Source organism: Aptenodytes patagonicus, chromosome 3, assembly GCF_965638725.1.
Source record: "Aptenodytes patagonicus chromosome 3, bAptPat1.pri.cur, whole genome shotgun sequence".
Lineage (NCBI taxonomy): Eukaryota > Metazoa > Chordata > Aves > Sphenisciformes > Spheniscidae > Aptenodytes > Aptenodytes patagonicus.
This window is the reverse complement of record NC_134951.1, coordinates 63,303,517-63,325,837: the sequence shown is the minus strand read 5'-3', so window position 1 is coordinate 63,325,837 and position 22,321 is coordinate 63,303,517. Positions and strand designations below refer to the sequence as shown.

General features: G+C 38.0%; 1 protein-coding gene and 1 pseudogene across 7 annotated transcripts in view; both read left to right on the top strand.

Moving 5' to 3' along the window:
• PTPRK (protein tyrosine phosphatase receptor type K) overlaps positions 1–22,321 on the top strand; it is a 418,972-nt gene that overhangs the window by 116,214 nt on the left and 280,437 nt on the right. The window lies entirely within an intron of this gene.
• Positions 21,765–22,228, top strand: LOC143159022 (large ribosomal subunit protein eL22 pseudogene; annotated as a pseudogene).

Below are 22,321 nucleotides of genomic sequence, written 5' to 3'. Positions count from 1 at the left end.
AGACTATTTCAGAAGCTCCTGTACACTTCTTTCTCTAGCTCTATCCAGGCATGACTTGGAGAGAAAGTGGCTGGTCCTAAACTACCTTTGGGAAGCAGAGGCGTTGGAATGCTGGATCAGTATTCAGTTTTTTATTTTACTGGGTAGTAGCCCACAAATGGATCAAATGATAGTAAAAATAGCTTTAAAGTGGCTTGTGGAGCAGCCCCTCTAAGTACCTTCCTGCAAGTTCTGCTCTTTTCCAAGCAATAGGGATGGAAATGACTGTAAAACTTATGACTGTTTCTGTGGTGGGTAGTAATAGGACCTGAATATTCTCAGTTTCATGCTTCATGGCTTAGTGGCAGCCAGAAGAGGTGTTCTGGGAACTAGCTTGTAGTCGTGGATGTTGATGAAAAGGCTGGCTTTTAGAGTTGAGCAAGGAGAACTGACTCAGAATCTGCTCTTTAGAGGAAACCTGGATTATTGTAGGACTACACTTTCTGAAAGGTGTGGGGCCTTTTTGGGGTTTAGTGATCGTTAATTTGCATAACACCTTCAGCATCTTGGATAAGGGATTCTTGAAGTAGAAGAAGCTCAGAAGGGAACTGTGAGGCTGCATTCATTTTATGAAACAATCTGTCATTTTCTGAGTGGTAAGTTACATAGTTCTGTGGTGTCTTCAAATTAGTAGAAACCTTGTTGAGTAATCAGAAAGGTATGAATCACTGATTAGCATCTTCATATAGTCAAGAGTACTGTTTTCTGTCTAGAACTGATTAAAAATATATTTATATGGTAACAGGATGTAACTGAAACAAAACATAATTAATTTTTGAAGTACATTTAAAATAATTCTCTTTTTGCCTTTCTTTCCTCTTTCTGCACTGGAAAGCAGGAAAGCAACAACTTGCTTTGTTTTTCATTCATATACATGTGGATTTTGATTCAGACAAAAATATTCTATGAAAAAATTACAAAAAAAAGTGTTGACAAGCTGTCTAGCTGTAAACAGACAACCATGTTTTTTGCATCCCTTTCTGCTACACAGAATATTTGTTTTGATAGTCTCATAAAGAGATTATGAGAAAAAACTGGATGCTGTCTTTCTACCCATGAGTATCTTCTCCATCTTGTTGAAAATTTAAGCAGCAGCAGCAGAGTCCTGAAATTTGAAGATGCATCTCTCCAGCATTCCTATCAGCCTTGTTAGCAGTAGAGCGCTGACGAGGGAGAGGAGTCTGGTAGCCAGCTTCTAGGAAGCAATGCACAGTAGTGTTGGTTCATTTATACATCTTGGGCATCTCCCCTTACAGGCTTTCAAAAATAGTGAAGTCTTGTGTATATACTACCTATTCTTTTGCATTGAGAAAATAAACAAACAAACAAAAAGTAGGATCTTTCCCTTGTAAGTTATATGGTCTTCCTAAAGAACATTTTTCTCTTTGTTTCAGTACATGTTTTTCCCATTACTATGTTTCTCCCTGAATTTCGACAGTAGTTTCTTCAGGTTAAGGAACAAGTTTATATGTACAGAAGTAGCCATATTCACTCAGATTCTTACATAATTTTCTAAATAAATATCTTTAAGCTGAGAGTTGCGTGGACTGGAGAGGATGCGTGGTTAAAATGTGGGAAACTCTTAGCATACATCTTAAGATAGAACTAGTAAGCTGAACGGTAACTCACTGGAGATGATTCTCTAGTAAGTCTGCTCAGTAACATACGAGCTCAAGCAGCTCACTGCTTTTAGATATGTGTATGTGTTTTGAAGGATTTGTCTTGTTTTGAAGGATTTGTCTTGTTTCTTAACTTATTAAAACATTGATCGGTCAATTGGAAGTGCTAAATTGTAAGAAAAAGTAAATTAAAAAAATACATAGCTTTTTGCATTCTCATAGCTTTTTGCATTCAGTGAGTGCTTGAAAAACTCGAGCCTTATCCTTCCTTGTTGTTTGTAGTAATCTGCAAGGGTGTTCATGCTAGACAAGAATTTGTTTTGTTTTGGTTTTTTACAAATGGTAATTTCACAGGTTCTTAGTTTCGCCATTTTTGCAAAGAGACTTTATCCAGTAATAAAATTAAGCTGTAATCAGTTCTTCTGTTAGATTCAAAGTTTTTATAGACTCGATCAATGGGGAGTGTCTTTCAGTGCATTGTTGCCAGCCCTTGTTGGTGTCGTTCTGTCCCCGCTTTCCAGGCAGGTGCAAATTCTTAGATATTTTTCAGAAGGAGTTGAAATGTAGCAGGGAGTCCAGGTTTGGCAAAGCAGCTTAAAGTTTCATGTGAGTAGTCTTTTATGCATTATGTGGCTGGGGTGGATATGGGCTAATATTTGTCTAGTTTCCTGTGAAATGCATTTTTTCAGAGATATTAATAATTTGATTTATTTAAGGTTAATAGCTAGTGCCCAGTTCAGTGCCATGTTGCCTTTGCCTTCACAAGAAAAGCACTGTGTATTGAGCAGGCTGTATTAAGGAAGCGGTGTGCATGGACAAAATCTTTTTGTCAGAGACCTGGTGCAATTCTTATGAACTAGAAAGGAGCCACAGCAGGCTCAATCGCTTCATCAGCATGGCAAAATGTTGCGTGGCAAAAAAAGGCAGCACAATATACATGGTGGAGGGCAGGAAGAAGAAGGAAGATAGAACTGATACTTTGTCAGTGGTGGAAGAGATTTTATCTCTGTCTCACAAAAAGGGAATCTAGGAATAAGTGGGAAAGGTCACATTAATAGTCAAAGGTCTGGTGACAAAAAGAATTAAGGGGACCAGGGCTGTGTTTGCTCTGCTGTCCATTTCTCCAACTGCAGTTCTCGGGTATTTCACTATTAGTGCTGGTGTCGCAGTTGCTGAGATTTTTTTTTTTCTTGGTAGAAGGTGAATGATAACATATTTTAAAGGGTTGGTAGTGTTTCAGTATGATTGGTTGATGTTGGAGGAATGAAAAATGAGTTTTCATCACCTCCATCTAAAGCTGGATATGGATATTTCTTTGTGAATGTGGGTTGGGTATAAGGCATATTTTATTTGAAGAACGTACAACAACCAACCCCCCTCATTCCTCTCACACCCCTGCCCCCCCAACCCAGAAGACAAAGGCAGTTCCTCAAAATCTGACTTACTATAGTATCTTAAATCAAGAATTTAAGATTGTACATTTTTAAGGAAAATAGTCATCATACAGTAGCATGCCAGTTTGCTTCATAACATCTAATACTGCACATGACAACTGCATCAAATGTGTGAGAAAAAGGTCTTTTTTTTCCTGTTATTTTCCCTTGGCACTTACAAGAATGAAGAGTCTTTCTAAAAACAGAATTATTATTAAAACCCTTAATACTCAGAATTATTTCTGAATGAAGTGACAGTTTCTCTTCAAACATCTAGTTAACTCCTGTTCTCTGCCCTTGGTTCTAGCCTCTTCTATGTACTAGACACTGTTTTCTTTTCTCTGCCCCTCTAAATTTTGGATATTTTGGATTTACGGTTTTATTTTGTATGGTTATCAAATCTTAGTAAGAGACCTAAGACACTGGAGAAGCAAACAGGGCATCCTTGTGATTTTATTTCAACAATTTTAAACACTTTATACCTCCCCTACTCCTCTGTAAGATATCCATACCCTCCATTTATATATTCTCTACAGCTAAGCCCTTTACAGAAATACGTAACATCATCAGTTAATATGGAAGATAGGAAAGTGTTTGGTTTTTTTTTTCTTCTTAAAATCAAGCTAGAAGCAGAATAAGTAATACAATTTTTCACTTGCATGTGTGCTCTCCGAATTAAATCCACAGGAACGTTACAGGCTTTGCTGGTCTGTATCTGAACAAGCAGTTCAGAGATTCATAAGAGAACTAGAAACTTTAAATGAGAAGGAAAATAATAAGAAGGAAAATCTCCAAACGTCATGTTAATCTCCAAATGAGATGCTGCAAAGCAAGCTTGGCAGCCCTTTTTAGTTACTTCCACAGCCTTTCCTCAAGGACTCTGAGAGGGCCAGACAGCTTCAGAAGACCTGCACTGATCTCAGTGTGCATTCTCCTCCATTCGGTCCTTCCTCGGGGAAGGTGGAGAGCAGTCCCGAATGGGGCTCATTTGGGTTTTTTTAAGGTTATTTTCACTGCTCATGAAATGCTTGAAGCTTTTCATAGTCTGGAGGCTTAATTATCTAGCTATCCACAGACAAGGACTAGAAGAGTTGTTCCCAGTCTAGTCTTCTACGTGTTGCTTGTGTGCCTACTTATGTGGAACAAAACCCCTTAATTACTTTGTTTTTATTGCTTATGCACTTAATGACAAGTCTGCTGAAATTAAAGCAATAGAGAGTGTTTTTTGTGACGCAGATATTGGCCTTAAGTGTACTGAAGTCACTAAATTGACGCTATCTACTGAAGGATTATATTGCCAGATATTTGCTACAACAGCAATCCTGCTCTTTAATTGGTGGCCTAAAAGTGGAAGGTTTTGCTTTCTAAAAATGTGCAAGATCTGTGTATAAGAAAAACGTATCCTGGAACTCTTGAAATAATGTTCCAAGTGCATGTGTTTTGGGAAAAAGATCCTCCCCAGGTTTAGTGTGCAAAATCATTTAGTTAAAGCTCTATTTTAAGAGAACTTTAGGATCATGTAGCATCATCTTTCAACCACCTGTAATGTGTAGCTGGACTTGGTGAAGTGTACACTGCTTAGTATTATTTGAACTATAGCTATCTCTCTCTTGAACCCCTCCTGCTTCTCTGTCTTTTCAGCTGTTGGAGTCTTACATCTGAAGTTTTTAATTCCTGACATTTCGTGTTTTACAACTCTATTTCACCTGTTACTCTCCTTTCCTTTGATACCCCTTCTTTGTTTGTAATGCTCTTGTTCTCCATTGCTTTGAGATGTCTCCCAGCGTTGTATCGCAAGCAGTCTCACAGAATATTACTGCTTCTTTGTACTATGATGTATTCTAGGGCTGGTTCTGTAGAACTCTGTTGTTAACTCTCTGTAGCCTGACGGTTGCCCTTTAACAAAGTGGGTTGGTTTTTTTTTTGTTTAGCTATGCTTTCCTTTCACATTTTTATATTAATTTTCATCTCTGCTATTCCATCTGGTTTTGTGATACTTTTTTCCACCAGTATATTTGATGTGATTTTTATGAAGAGTTTCAGGGTGATGAAAGCTATATTTATATGTTAGCTTCTACTGATGTTGCTCTTTGTTTTTTTTTCTTTAGATTTTTTTTCCCCCTTTCATTTATTTTGTTCTGGGCAATAAGGTTCTTGCTATAGGAGTGTGAACTAGCTAGCCGAATAGGGCTTAGATGTGCAGAAGAATTTTTTATTTACTCATCTCATAGTGATGAGTGGTCCTGAGTAGAAATTAATAAACCTGACAGAGAATTGTGTAGTATTAAATTCCTCTATTAAATTGGCTCTCAGAAATAATTCAGAGCACTATTGAAGTGTCTGCCTATGTAATTGTGTGTAGGTATGTATGTTATTGTCTTGTTCCTTCCTCAGCTTAATTATACAGCACCCACAATGATTCATGAAAGGTGAAGATGGTTTCTGTTGCATCTGATGGGACAACTAGATGTTTGGAAGTGCTGTAGGATTACTCCAGATCTTTTCATTACTTTGGGTACCACAGGTTGGTGTGTGTTTAGTTTGAAAGGAAAGGGTAAGAGCAATAGCCTTGTTATATGACTCACTATTACATCAAATGGAAATCTTCCAGTGTGCTGCTTAAAGTGAGTCTCTCTGGCAGCATGGCACTTTCAATAGTGTTATGATTTATAGTATAGACAGTATAGAATATATATATACAGTATAGAATCCTCTAATCATACCAATGTGATGCCCCTATCACTCTGGAGTAAGTAATCAAATTTTTAAGGCTTTGACTGGAGGTGAAACTTTATAACCTTTGCTTCTTTGAAGACAGGAGCAATTTTTTTAATTGTTAGAGATGATAAATAGCTGTTCAAGTAATTGTACCTTATAAAGACGGTAAGGCACTGATCACTCAGGGTAGCAAATGTGCTTGCTGACCTTTGGATTAAAGGAGAAATTGTGGCAGATATTAAAAATTATGGTCTGTTGGTAGTTTTCTTTCCCAAAAGTTATGCCTATCTGTGATTTTGAACTTGAGTAGTGTGGTTTAGATAGTGTTATCATTCCTTTTTTTTCATGGAACTATTGATTCATTGGATATCATGTAATGTGAAAGCATTAGCATTCTCAAGCAAATGCTAATTTGTCAAAAATTAATATATTCTCTGAATAAAAATTACAAAAATAAACTATGACAATTGATTAGTTGCTATGAGACACAGAACAATAAGTTCTGGCGAAAGAGAAGTGTAAAATTAAGGACAGAGTTTGGAATAATTGTTTTAAATAGACTAAAGGTGTCTGGCGTGACATAGGTGCAGATATTACGTGCATTCAATATATGCTTTCATTTGCTTCTGTTGACTTCATATCCCTGTACACCCACAATCTCTGAAGGTGCCTTTTGTGTAGAACTACTGAGCCTTGCAGGAGAGAGGCATTTCTCTTGATAATTCTAGCAATATGCATCATTTTATATGCTGATTTTATCACATGTTGTTCAACTTGGTTCATTAAAATTAAACACCATTGAATACTTCCATAGCCACCTGCACTGCCTTAATTCCTGTTTTGCTAAATGACTGAGACGTAAGGTTTCTGCAAGCCTTGCCTCGCCCTTGCAATGTTGCACATTACAAAAATGCTTGATTATATTAAAGAAAACAAAGTACTTGCTTTCAAAATATATCTTACATCTTTCAATGTATTATTTTTATTCTGATTATTTGTAAATCTACTAAGAAACTTAAATGGTAATAGTACCTGACATTGAAAAAAAGAATGGTTTTTATTAGCTGTATAGACTTCAAAAATTATTTTTAGCTTCTGAAGGTATTTAAGTTTTTTCTGTTTTGCTTTTTGTTCAGACAAAACAGTTACAGCAACCCAAGCTCTACAGCCTAATTGTTCCTGTGGGTCCCTAAATCTCTGGGATTTATTTATTGATTTATTTATTTATGTTTAATGTAATAATGAGAACAATGGAGAAGGGAATGCGGGAAATTGAGATTGCAAATGTATAGAGTCAGAATGGCTTTTTGCATTTATAGTCACTGGAATCCTTCTCCACTTCACCTCTCTCCGTCTGCAGTCGCGCACTCGGTTACTAGCAGCTTTCCCCAAACCAGCCAACCAAAAAACCCCAAACAGTTGATTCTTATATAAGGTAGGTCATGAGAATATGTGTAAGTAATTTCTGTTGTTAGTCTCTAACTTTTGCTTGATGAATTAACACTCAAAATGGAAATAGCTGTGTTGCTTTAATAGAAGCAACCATTTTCCAGACCTATGAGTTTCTTCACTTGCATACCGTAGTCTGCAGTTCAGTAAGATGCACCTGAAGAAAACCCGGTATGTGTATGCTGTCGGCTGATCTCCTCGCTGGCTCATGGTTCCTGGTTGTGCAGCCCTCTGTGCTGGCCCGGTGTTACTTGACTTCCAAGTCCTCGAGGTGCAGTTCTGGGCACTGCTCGGCCGGCAGCGTGGATGCTGCACTATTCCAGTTCATGCCTTACGTTGTCTACCAGCATTTCAGCATGGCTTCTCCTTCCAAAAGGTTAGCCTGAGGTGTGCAGCAATAGCCTTGGCATCATGCTACAAAAGCCACTGAAGCGCAGCCCCCTTCCCTCCCCTTTCCCACCCCCAGCATTTTGAACTGAGAAAGCACCAGGAGGGGCGTGGGGAGGGTTGTGTCTGGGAGCTGTGGAGGTGACACACAGGGCTTGGGGGCAAGCAAGCCAGGCACGTGGAGGCTGCCTGGCCGGTCTGGATGGCCTGGGTAGAGTTACCCATGAGTGCCCCGGGGGCAGCTGTCCTCGCTGATCCCTGTGGACCAGGGAGTAGCTGCTCCTGCTGCTGACCTGGACAGCTTAGGGGTAGGCATTGAAATGAAGTATCTTCTATCCAGTAGAGCTGATGATCTTCAGCTCCTTAACCACCTTTCAACACGACAGTATGTTTTATGTGGCACTGAGCAAAGGTACACATGCTGGGGAGTATGGAGAAGGAAGTTTCATAATACTTCATGTAGTGCAAGTTTATTTCGCTAAATATGCAAGGAGAAGAGAGTGAAGCAGTAGATACCACATGTCTACACCTATGATGCTTAGGGAAAGTTATTAAGCTTAGGGAAGAAGTATCTTTATGAAACTGAAACTGCTTTACAATAGGTTAAAATCTGCTTGGAAAACACTGATAGCGTTCAGTCGTTCTTAACGTTTTCATTAGTGTCATGGATGATGGAACAACAAGTGTCCTTTGTACTTGCTGAGGATATCCAGGTTACTGAGCCTGGGAGCCTATTTGAGGGTAATCTGAGATTCAAAATGATTATGACGGATTGGGGTACTACTAAGGAAGAAGAATTGAAAAACAATGAAAAAGAAATGATTTGGTGAAACTGGGCATGCTTGCAACTACACTTGGGTGGAATGATCAGCAGTGTTAGTGCAAGATGAAGTAGTAGATCTGCACAAATGGTTTTTGTGGTTGTTGTGAACTACTAATTAAATGTGAGTCCACATTGTTATGCTGTTGTGAAAAAGGCAGCTGCTGTAATTGCTTTGTATAGGATATTCTGTATAAAAATATATAAAATAGTCTTTTTGGGTTTTTTTCTTAGTGCACATAGAAGAATAGATACTTGTATTCAGTTTGGAGCATGGAAGGAGACTTCCTATTTTGGGAAAGCTCAGAGGAAAGCAGCAGAAATGATGGAGAGCTAGACAGCAGCGTATTTTCTCTGGAAAGACTGAATAAATTAGGATTGTTTTTTCTACAGGAGAGAAAAAGGAAATGGAATTTTCCAAAAAGTGAAAGGTTGGTGCAGAGAAGGTGGTAACCTAGTCTTCATGTCAGCTGGTGATAGGTTAAGCAGTAATAGTTTTTAAATTGCAATAAGAGAGATTCAGGTTGGCGATTAGCTAAAACGTTAATTGAATTCTGGAACTGAGTGCTTAATAGCTGTCCCTTACCAGAGTCGTAAGTGTTCTGCTCTCTGCTGTGACAGTTTTCCTCCCTGAAATGTGTCTGTGCGTAAATGCCAGGAAAAGTTGTGTGTCTTCTATATGTGAGAGGAGAACCTGTCACTAACAATACACAGGCTTTATTGCCTATTTCTATCTATTTTTATTGGAAAGAGTCTAAATTCCTTTTTCTTTCCCTATTTGTTGTAGATTTCCATTCTGTATAGGGAAGATTCTCTAGGTTAGCCCTTGATCAGTCTTAAAAGGATTGATAGGTAAAGCATAAGAGGAAATAAATATTTTATTTTTCAAAACTTTTTTTTTAGAAACTGCTTTGTCATGATTAACAGTTGTGCTTGTCTCCTAATTTTTTTTTAATATTCCTTTCGTAGAAAGAGATAGTTTTTAAAAAGGTTTAGTGTTAGACAATACTGTACGATTAATCTCTTCATTTTCTCAGATGCTACTTGACTCTGAGTATCTTATTTGGACATTCAGAACGTTTGAAGGCAGTATTAGGATTCAAAGTTGTTAACAACTTTGGAGTTCCTTTATGGTTTTGGCAAATTCTAATTTTGAATGAAAAGTTTGAGACTGAAATTATACTCTGTTCATTAGTACATCCTCTTAGTTCAGTACAAATTATACATTCTCTTAGGAAGTACAAGTGCAAAAACTTTATTTAAAAGCTTAATTGCAGTTAAAAAGACAAGAAAATGAAATATCTCTTTGGATGACTTCGTACTCTGGTATCCGTACTCTGTCATTGGAGAAACTGAAATGTGAAATAACTCAATCGCAAAAGAAATTTGTATGAAATTACATTTGAACATGGGTTCATTTCTTAGTCCTAATAATTAAGTACAATGTTTGACTAATGAATATTAGTGTTAAAAGCTCACAAATTGTCTGAAACTGAGACTAGGTTCTCGTCTGTCATATGGTATATCTTTCGGTAGATTTCTCAGTTTTGTATTTTTTTAGAACTTTAGGTTAATCACACTAGTTGGTGCCAAGCATTAGCTGGTAACCTCATGCAGCTAGAGGAATGATTTATGGGCTTGGATGAATATGCTTAGTGTATTTTGTTGGCATTGTGAACTTCAGTATTCAAAATAAAGGAGGATTTAAATAGCATTAGCATGTGTAGACTAGCTATTTGGAAGGAAAAAAATGCTTTCAAATTTTAATTAATTAGGAAGTGTGGTGTCAAGAGGAAAGATGCTGATCTTCATAAACTGAGATGTTTTCTGAGAACAAAACAAAATCCTCCAAACAACAACAAAAACCACCAAACCCCATTAATAGCTGTGAACTTCAAGTTTTCTCTTGAAGGAAAAGCAATCCTAGTTTATATGCAGTCTTTCTCCTTGCTGTTCTTCCCATTGCTGAACACCGAGCCCAATTATTTCTTTCAAAACAGTATCAAAAAAAAAGCTAGTATGTTAGCATGAGTGATTTTTATAATAGATAGGGTTGTTTCCATCCATCTCAAAAGTATTCCCCTGTAGAAGAAAGATGGTGTGTACTAGAGTGTAAAACTAATTGAGCTGCTAATATAATTTGAGAGGCAAGGGTTTATAGGGAGAGCTTATTTATTTATTTATCTATTCATTTATTTTAAAACAACTAATTCAGATGGAAAATATGATGACCTCTCGGGCATCCTAGCCTCCATCATGCCTGATGGAGATGCAGCAAACATCAAACTAAGTATAGGTTATAACCATTACTCTGGATGTAATGTATTAATGCTAATCAGTTTAAGTATTTGGGAGAGAAGAGTAGTTGACATCTGTGGAACGGAGGGCTGTTAGCAAGAGGTGAAGCATGACAGAGTTGTCACACGCCATAAAACCCATGTGTCTGTTTTAACTGTGAGCTCCAGCATCTAGGATAGAGAGGAATTCTAATTTCTGAACTTAAGTTTTTAATGTATTTTCTAAGGCTCCCTATAGTACCAAGACAAATGTTTCGACTGTGTTTTGGGTGGGTTTTTTGTCTGTTTTTGTTGTTTTTATTGCCTGTATGAATTCTTTCTGGTGCACAGCAGATATTTAGGGTTTTTTATCTTGTTTCCATGGTATTTAATATGATGGATTATGCATCCTCATATTATTGGATAGGATTCCTCAATACATTTTTTTGGATATCTAGGATCCGTGGATTTTGACTATTTGCTTTAGGTGGTGTTGAGTTATTATGGTTATCATAGGGATGCATTATAGGGCTGTTTGCACTTGCAAGATCAACATCACAGTCAGTAACTGGAAAATGAAATTCCAGAAGTAGCTGTCTGTAGATGTTCCTTTTTTTTAGCCTTTTCCTTTCCACCAATGTAAAATTCAGAGCTTTACCGGGCATTCAGTGTTAACGTACCATGCTTGTTAAATTGCTTAAGATCTTATTTTACAAATATGCATAACTGTGTGTAGTTGATGGTCTGAAGACTGATTGAAGACTTCCTTGGAAATGATAAAATTGAAGATTTCCAGCTTTTTTTTCCTTAAGCAAGTACTTAAATTCACTAAATAGTACTGCAATTGCATTGATAAAGGCATAACTCCTGGTTATTCTCAACCGGAGTGTGAATCACTGCAAAGTAAGGTATGTACTTCAGAGAGGAGGACGGGTGGTATTTGGAAGAAGAGGTAACAATTTGCTATTAGATCTATCTATTGAATGTGTAGGTAAGTATCATTTCCACGACTTAAATACTGTTCTATATTGTTTCTCAAAACTCTTATCAGTGGTAACTCTTATCAGTAGTTGGATCTTAATTCATTTTGTGTATTTAATCGAAGGGATATACAGCTCCTTAAGTGTAGGTCCTACACCTGTAAAAGAAATAAAATCTGAAAGTAAAAGATGATTCTTCAGGTCGCTGTTGCATAAAGCAGTGTTCTGAGGAAAATTGTTTTCATAGCAGGAAAAAATTATTATTTGGTGCCAAGAAAAAGTGGTCCAAAATAAAGGAATGAATATTCTTCCAGTTACCAAAAAAAAAAAAAAAGTCTAATGAAACTATTTTATAAACCTCCCATGCTTTAAATAAATTCTAAGACTACTTTCAAGAAATACAGGGCATATAATTTCTTCTTCTGAAAGGTCTGTAATAATAGTTGTAATCTGCTGTCGGATATGGTAATGATTATGGCTTTTGAGCCTTTATATAACTGTTGGTGATCCTTGGGAGTGGTATTCTCAGCAGATTGTTAATTCTTATTTTCTGTTGTCACATGCTCATCCAGGGAATGACCAGTTTAATTTCTGTTTTCAATTTCAGTGTCTTAAGCTGATAGGAATAAGTATCTTCTCAATGCACTTTAAATACTGTTGCTTTTGGAAGAATGACTAGTGTGTTAAAGACACTTTGATTATGAATGCTGCTTCAAAAATTATATTTTCCCATTCAGTTAAAAACTAAATGCCACTTAGAAGGGGGAAAAAACCTAACAATTTTGCCGGATTTTTTTATTTTTAGTTGACAACGAAGAGAAAATAATCCTAAAGCTTTTTTATGAGCTGTCTTTCTCTGAAGACTTTTCAGCTACCTGAAAGAAGTTACTTTAAACTAAATTTTTTTTATCTGGGGAAAAAACCCCTTGTCTATGTAGGTATTGCAGCTTCAGCTTCCTCTTGTATCTTGAACTGACTCTGGTGCTTGTTGGGCTGTTCCAGGAGTCAGTTCATTTCCCTCACCTGGGAAGAAATCAAACTTTGCTGTCACCTTGCCTCTCTCAAGAGGGGGAAAGGAGATGTGGGTCATTTTCTGCTGGATTTGCATGTTGATTTGGCTCATGCAAGGGTCCAGTGAGCAGAGATGGAGGAGGACGTGGCGTGTATCTGTCTACCGGGAGGAAAAGCCCAAGCCCTGTGTGTTTCAGCAGCAGCAAGCTTTCAGGTCACCTTGGCTGACATTTGTGAATTCTGCGTGAACTCGTTTGTGTGCCACAGCAGACGCACAGTACGCTAAAGAACTACACCTAAATGCTCAACACTTATATTTTCTATAAGACTGTCTGCCTTAGAAAGCTTTAAATATTTTCAAATTTCACTTTAATTTCTTTCCAAATAAATAATAACCTGCAGAGGAAGTGGGTAACTTGATCTCTGTCTGCTTATAATCTTCTCAGTAAAGAAAAGTGTGTCTCTTTAATCAGCATTTGAAAAATCTAAATGCCCCTTGGCCTTGAGGGTCTGTTTGGGTGTTTGGTTTATGTTCAGTAGTGGTGATGGTACGGTGTCATCATAGTCCTATAGGTGGACACAGAATGGCCAACACTGATCTTTCATCCTGGAAGGTCTGCCACAAGAATGGGTGGAACAAAACTAACACACGGGGAGATGTCTGCTTGTGCATTACTGCTCACCTTATCCAGCCAAGTAGTATCAGAGCAGCGTACAGCAATGGTAAAGCAAAATGGCTTTCAAGTCTTTTCTGCACCTGTATTTCATACAGAGAAGTTGTTGCAGCTGTTTGTAGGTGTCTGTGTCTTCATGGGACTGAATTTTCCCCAGGAGGTGCAGAATGCCTTGAGGTTTAGCAGTGTCAGCTGCTGCTCTGGGAGCAGCTGCACGTTGGAACATCTTACTGGCTTTAGGCTGTGCAGGCACGAATGGTACGCAGTTATTTGATATCCCAATTGGATAACTTCATACTGCGTTGATATTATTTTAGAGTTGGAAGTGTCTTGATGTTCACACTTAGAAAATACCTTTTATTCCAGACAGATAGCTGGACCAACGTATGCTGCTGCTTGGGCAGCCAGATCAGCCATTGGGTGACCGAGAAGCATCCTACAGTCACCGTGCCACTGCCTGTGGGACATTATGGCTTTACAACAGAATTTCAGACAACTCAGAGCTGTTGTTACTTTCATCTTAGCCATCCATTCATGGACGCTGATGTTACAAATTCATGACGGAGTGCCTTGCTTAATTCCCAAATAAATACAAAACTATTCCACATGCCTTTCGGTTACTTAAACACAGCTTACTGTTCAGTAACACTGTCCTTTCGTAAGCTTACCTGATGCACCGTATCAAATGTCATTTTCTGAATGCTTTGTTGGAAGAGACTGTTCAAAGGAGCGCATTGTAAGATAAATGCTGTTTTGTACAGACACTGCAAGTTTCCATTACAAATTTCAGTTGCTGACGTTTTTCCATCTCAGATTTTGGAGTGCTTAAAGCCTATGTATTTGCCAAAGATCCATCACAAGAAAAAACAGGGTGAAAAGACTTAAATTATCATACCTCAGAAACTGGTATCTCATCGTGTTTTCTTTCTCTGCATCAGTACAAACAAATCCACAGGAAGCTAGTGTTATGTATGAGAAAACTAGGAATTCAAACACTTCAAAAGTGTATATTTTTCATGTTTATTCATATGTAAAATGTTGATAAGGGGAACAGAACTTTTGTAGCTACTTATAGCCTGAGGAATGATTTTCAGTTAAAACTTCTTCATAAACTTTGCTCCAAATACTGGCATACCTTTGAAACATGGAGTTTTTTTCTTTCCTTTTTTTTTTCTTTTTAATTGGCAAACATTTTCTTTTTGTTATGGAATAGACGAGTCATGAGTGATAGTAGTATCATGCCAGTAGTATCATAGGTGTTAATGATTCTATCTTATGATTCTATTAAGGTTGGAAAAGACCTCTAAGATCATTGAGTCCAACTGTCAACCCAACTCCACCATGCCCACTAAACCATGTCCCTAAGTGCCTCATCTACACGTCTTTTAAATACCTCCAGGGATGGGGACTCCACCACTTCCCTGGGCAGCACATTCCAATGTTTAACCACTCTTTCAGTAAAGAAATTTTTCCTCACATCCAATGTAAACCTCCCCTGGCACAACTTGAGGCCATTTCCTCTCGTCCTATCGCTTGTTACTTGGGAGAAGAGACCGACCCCCACCTCGCTACAACCTCCTTTCAGGTAGTTGTAGAGAGCGATGAGGTCTCCCCTCAGCCTCCTCTTCTCCAGGCTAAACCACCCCAGTTCCCTCAGCCGCTCCTCATCAGACTTGTTCTCCAGACCCCTCACCAGCCTCGTTGCCCTTCTCTGGACACGCTCCAGCACCTCAACGTCCTTCTTGTAGTGAGGGGCCCAAAACTGAACACAGTATTCGAGGTGCGGCCTCACCAGTGCCGAGGACAGGGGCACCATCACTTCCCTACTCCTGCTGGCCACACTACTTCTGATACGGGCCAGGATGCCCTTGGCCTTCTTGGCCGCCTGGGCACACTGCTGGCTCATGTTCAGCCGGCTGTCAACCAACACCCCCAGGTCCTCTTCCGACAGGCAATAGTGGTAAAGTGTTGTGGCGCCTGTGATACTAATTCTGCGGCTGACCTGGTGCTGTTTTGATTTGCCTTGCCTGGTTCGGTCTTATTCTGTGCTGCCTTATCAAACTGTCTCCCTGTTGTTTTACCTCTGTGGATGTGGAAAATGGGGGAATCCCAGTTACATGACCTTGCTGTAGAGCAGTGCTTTTGGCATCATCAAGTACAGGCTGGAGGGCAGGACACTTTTTCTCATCATATGAAATTGCAGTGTCTGTGCAAAATTGATGAGCTATTACAGTCCATTAGGCTGAGTTTCTGTTTGAATGAGTGAGTACTCTGCCTTTATTTACACGGTGTAGCTTAATGACCTGTTTCGGGTTGGTTATTTTAATAATTCTCATTTTCTATGGGAAGTAGAAGAAAAAAATAAATGGATTGCATTCTCCAGAAAAATTTCCCCTGTCTTCGTGTTGTGTGTTTTTATTGTTATTGTTGTTTTTAATCTTTGTAGTAAATTCAGAGTCTTGTCTTGATTTGTATTCGAATTGTGGTGCACTGGCAGTGAGCTTTGCAGTGAAGTTGAAATTAGTGATCCTGATTTTTTCCCTTTGACTTTTGACAATCTGTGCAGAAATTGAATCAAGCCTTCAACAATTTGAGTCTTGTGTAGGGAATAATATTGCAAGCAAGTGAGGTGTGTGGAAGGATACCTTTGAATCAGAACCATTTAAAGACGTTTTGGAGAACTCGTGTTGTTTAAAGCAATAACATTTTTGTATTTTTTTTAATGAAATGTCCTGGTTTCGGCAGGGATAGAGTTAATTTTCTTCCTAGTAGCTGGTATAGTGCTGTGTTTTGGATTTAGTATTGAGAATAATGTTGATAACACACTGATGTTTTGGTTGTTGCTAAGTAGTGCTTATGCTAGTCAATGACTTTTCAGCTTCCCATGCTCTACCGACTGAGCTAGCCAGGCTCATCGGTTAAACCACAACATGAAAACAGCTGACTGACAGTTAAATCAGGATAAAATGATATTGCGTATTTTGTGTGTGTATCAGTCATGTATTTTAAGTGGGATTATACTGCCTTTGCATTTATTTCTAGATACACTCCTTAAGACATGAAACTGAACTGATGGGGCAGGGCATTAAAATTAGAAAGCTTAATATTGCCTCTAGTTTTCTTCTTAATTTCTTTAATACTGTTTTTTCTCTGTCCTAGGGTGGCAGATATTCACTATGTGTTAGGTAATGGAAGGAGAAAGAGGAAGCTGTAATGGTTTGAGGTTTCTTAAACCCAAGTAGATGGAGGTTTACCTGGAGTATTTTTAATTTATTCATTGGCTTTGTTTTTTTTCTTTTGAAAAGAATATCCTTCCTGCAAGAAGAAAAAGTTAATAGCTTTTGAGGTTTTACATTAGCCTTTATTTTTTCCCTTCTTGCGAATTACAGAAATACATTTAAAGGGCCCTCTTTGAAATGATCACAGGGATATTACTCTGAAGAACAAAATAAGCATAAGTACTGGTGTGTGGGAAATGCAAGTTTTCTGTGAATTAATATAGACGTTTCGGAATGTCTTCTGTTTGCAGTCTACTTCCTGCTGCAAGCCTTTTCTGTATTTCAGTGTCAGTTCATTGCCCACTGTCTCTCATAAAGGTTGCCTGAAACATAATCGGGGCCTATAATGTTATATAGTAGTTATTAAAAAATGACATAAAAAGGTCACATAGTCCTGAGCTTTAGGATAATGCACGTAAGTACCTTGACTCTCCACCTCATGTCATTGACATTGCTGTGAAATAGACAACCCCTTCTTTTGACTTTATGGGGAAGACTTGTTTTTACCTAATCTTTTTCTGTGAATCTATTTTAAGCATCTTCACGTTACTCCCTACTACAATGGGATGTATATCAGTGTTTTTTTTCCCCATCAGCAAACCGCAAAGTTGAATCCACTTCTGTACCCAGAAATCTAGTAGCGTATGAAATTCAGAACTTTCCAAATTATTTTTTTTCACCTGAAGATGACGTAATTGTGCCTTAGTAACTGAAGGAGCACAGTAGCAGGCGGAGAAGTTACCACAGTGTGCCCTCGAAATGGAGATGGTTTGATAGTTAGTACTTTTTTGAAGAAAAGAAGATTTGCAGGAGTCGAAGACCAGCCTGCTGAAAATTACAAGTTTCACACTTCAAATAGAAGCCCATTTTTCAGGGAGTAAGGAAGTGAGAGGAAATAATTTGATCAGGGAAACTGATCTGCCACGTTGGTACATTACAGCAGGCATATTTTAGTTAAGGATTTTTTTTTTTTTTTTAATCTTAGCATGACTTCTTACCTGAAATTAACTGCTAGATGATAAGAAAGCTTGGTTTTCAGTAGGGGATAAAAAATAAGGCTTTTCACAAGTAATTAGTTAAGGAATTAATTTATTCTGAAATGATCTGTCCTTGCCACAGAGCTAGGACATCAAGTTCAATGCTTATCAAAATAAACAAAACATAGTGAAAGCTATGAGAAATATACAGATATATTTAATAATATAGCTAAGGAAAAGTCTGATGTCTCTTATTCCATGCCTATATAGATGCCTTTTAGTGGGTTCATGAATAAGTGCTGAATAGGCATCAAAATCTTCCTGAAAGTCAGATCCTGAAGCTGAATTCTTGGCATGAGCTGGGTAAAGGCTTAGGAGGCAGTGTTATTTAGCTGTTTCATACTCTGATGTTTCTATTCTGTGCGGGAGAGAATTGGATTGACCTTTTACATCAGGAATAGTATTAGGAGCTATTAACTGGCAAATAAATAGAAGGCACTTAACAGAAGAGAAGCAAAAATGGGAGGGTGGAGTTTGCTTTGGAGAAATCAAACACTTACGTGCGGTTGGGAGAAAGAAAACACTCCTTATGAGTTTTAAAGATTGTAAACTTGCAAAGATGGGGAAGACTCTTCTGGGAATTACTGAAAGGAGGGTGAAGCAACATAAATGTCAAACTACATGTTTCAAGAAAAATGTTACCGATGGGTTGTGATGCATTTGTAACAGCCCTACTGCCAGGGTAACTAAAGACAGACTTTGCACCTTGGCACAGTGAAAAACAGACTGTGAAAGGAATAGTTAAAAGCAATGGCTCTTTGTCCAGGTGTAAATTATGACTTTGGATACTTTTCTCCTCTAATGTCTTCCAGCATCATCCAAAGATGAAATTTATTCTTTCGGTCTTGTAAGAAGAAAATATGAACTTTTGCTCTTTCATGTTAAGTTTCTCTTTATTGCCCAAAATATGGATTTTTTTTTTTAATTTTTTTTTTATCATTTTGGTTTTTAATGAGGCAATGCACTTGCAACTTCCTTATTAAAATCTTAGTGGAAACAGGTCAGGTTTTTTTTTTTTTTCTTTCTTGTCTGCAGGGGAAGTAGGTGTATATAGTGTTACGTCTGCTTGTGCTTGATCTGTTAGGCCAATAACGATGGCAAAAGTCACACAGCCTGTCTCCACTGGGATTTAATAAAACAGTGAGTATATGTAGAATCTAACTGCAATTAGGTAAAACTATTTTATGCTACTGTTTACCTTTTTGGCAACTGTGGTGTGTTGACCTTGGCCAGACCCTCACCCAGCTGCTCTTTCACTCCCTTCCTCAACAGCACAAGGGGAGAAAATAAGATGAAAAAGCTCACGGGCCGAGACAAAGACAGGCAGATCACTTCTCTAGGAAATCACAGTTACGGATGTCATGGGCAAAACTTGGCTTGGGGAAAAATTAACTTAATTCCCACCACCAGTGCAGGGGGATGGGGACCGGGGGCTGTGGGCAGTCCATAGCACTTGGTCTCTGCTGGTCCTTCCTCCTCTCCCTGTTCCCCTGCTCTAGCCTGGAGCACTGTTGTGAATAGTTAGCTCTAACAGTTACTGTAAATTCTCATTGAAAATATCAGATAGTTAATCATAGGGATTAACAAGTTTGTGAGCATTTCCCTCGCTTATACCTTGCATTTCTGCCCAGTCCAAAAATATCTTATCATCTAGCTTTTGATCGCCTGTCATCGTTATTTCTCTGTTTTAACATTAAATATCTGGGTAATTGTTCTCTGTTGCTTGAAGTGGTTTGCTTAGCACCTCTTGCTTTTGTACTGTGCTGATATTGCCACTAATAATAATCCAAGGCGTTCGTTAGCTCCAGAAAGTGGCCACTTGGCTGTTTTGTCATCCCTTTATTAAATACATCTATTAATTGAAAAACTTTTGACTTGGTAATAATACAGTATTGCAGGTTTGTTTCCCGTGTGTGTGATTTTTTCATATGCAGTTATGCCTACGTTTCATCATTTGTACATAAATATAAATGCTGTCTGCCCATTTACATGGTCGGCTGAGTGTTGCAGTAGCTGTACGTGAGAACAGATTGTTTGCCTGACTGTCTGGGTTCTCTGTACGCTAATATCTAAGTGTACACTGGAGCATACATTGTCTTTGAAAGTCTTGTTTTTAATACTTAGGCATATTTTGACATTTATTTGGATAGCATTATAAATTACTATCTCATATCAGCACAGTTCCCATTGGCTGTAGCTAATTAATTATTTAAAAATTAAAGGAAAATCTTCTGGCAGTGGTTTTATTTAATCCTTTTACTTCATGTCTAATAACATTTATGAAACACATACATTTGTTTTGGTATGTGAAGGGGCATTTGGTGCTAATTCTGTGAGCACATATTTTCATAGGGATGCATCCCCACTGTGATCCTTCTTCCAGTGGGTGTTACCTTATAAAAGTAGTGTCTAGTGTTAGCCAATACCTTTCAAATTTGAAAACTTTATGGCTTATTCTCATCAACGCTATGCTACCTCAAACTTAGCTGGACATCTAATTGTAAATCTTCTGTTTCAAACACTATTCTTTCTATAATTTCTATTATTTATGTCGCCTCACTTGCTTTAATGGATTGCACAGCAACTTTTGCCACATACATAGTACTACAAAATACAGTTTTCAATGTTAAAGGAAATGCTTGTTTAAAAAAAAAAAACTGCAGAGAGAGTATGTAGGGCTAAAGTTTTGCATAAGGTTTTTTAAGTTTCGACTTAAGATATTACAAGCATGTATAAATGGGGGAAAAAACCCCAACTCTTTCAATCCTATTTTAGTACATAGTATTTCTTTACAAATTAAGAATGACTTTCTTACAAAAGGCATAATAAAATATTTTATGTGTTTTTCAAAGGTAGAAATTTGATGTATAGTTTACTTTGGCATTGGGCTTCTGAGTTTCTTGGAGTAGGTAGATGACTGAGGAAGGAGTGAGGTTGTGTATGTTCATGGGATATAGCCTCTTAAGAAATTTAAAAAGGTTGAGGGGAAGTAGTTTGTGAGATGCTGAACAGATGCTTTGGCTTTGTGACAAATGGTTTATGAATGCTGTCTGGAGCATTTCATGAAATGCTGTAGGACTAACACATGTAGCTAGATATATGCAAATTTACTGCTAAGTATTTTTAAATGATGAAAAATGAGGTTGAAAAAATAGAGTACTATAAAATGTGTTGATATGCAGAAAAATACATGTTGGAGTTTCTGAAGACTATAGCAGATTATCTTATAGGAACAAGATCTTGAAATACATCTAGGTTATTTCTTATAATTTGATTGTGATTTTATTTTCCGCCCAATGTTTTTATCTTGAGATAAGTTGAGAGAAACGACATTTCAGAAATTCTGCAAAACTCAGTTCTTCTATTCTACTCCTTCCTTCCCTCCACAGATTCCCTTTGGAAGAAGTTGGAGGATTTATCTGCTTCCTGACCTTAGTGTTAGAAATGTTAATGTTTATTCTGTGTAGGAAAAAAAATCAGTTGCTTTTTGTCTATTGCTTAGAAATATTTGCAAGATATGGCTAAGAGGCAATGTAAATGGCTGTAGAGAATCTGTGCTAACAGTGTGGAAAGCAATCTTTGTAATTTTTGACTAATCCTTTTCAGTTTTCTAACTCTCATGTAGAAAAAAAAAACCACTCAAATTGCTGACATACAACCTCCCCCTGCCACATGCATAGTAATTATTGCCAAAAATTTTGAAAATATTATTCAGTAGTGTATCAACCATGAATAATCAGGTGCTTGTAAGAGCATATGTATTATTAAGATAGAGATTACAAACACGCTTATTACTAAGTAAATTTATTCTAGAGTCAAGGGGCATAATAACACCAGTGAACATAGCCATAGGAACACATTTTTTAACATCTCACATGCAATTGTCAATTGATTTTAGACCATAATCATTAAAGACTTATAACAACAGCAAACCTAAATAGTATAACATGATTCCTTTGTGTCTTTATAAATGGGTATTAATGATGAAGAGACGACCAGAAACTGATACTGTGCCACATTCTCTAATAAAAAATGAATTTTTTCCCCTTCGCTGGAGCCGCCATGGCGCCCGTGAAGAAGCCCACAGCGAAAGGTGGCAAAAAGAAAGAAGCAGGTGTTGAAGTTCACGCTGGACTGTACACACCCTGTGGAGGATGGCATCATGGACGCCGCCAACTTTGAGCAGTTCCTGCAGGAAAGGATCAAGGTGAACGGCAAAGCGGGAAACCTGGGCGGGGGTGTGGTGACCACCGAGAGGAGCAAGAGCAAGATTATGGTCACGTCGGAGGTCCCGTTCTCAAAGAGGTATCTGAAGTACCTGACCAAGAAGTACCTGAAGAAGAACAACCTGCGCGACTGGCTGTGTGTGGTGGCCAACAGCAAGGAGAGCTACGAGCTGCGCTACTTCAGATCAACCAGGACAAGGAGGAGGAGGATTGAGCCGGCCCCCCGCCCGGCAGCCATTTTGTACAGTTTTGCTTTCCTGGAATAAACGGCGGGGAGAGTTGTTGATTTAAAAAAAAAAAAAAAAAAAAGAAAAAAAGAAAAGAAAAAAAAAAAAAAGACGGCCGGGCCCAGAGAGTTGTGGTGAATGGAGTTC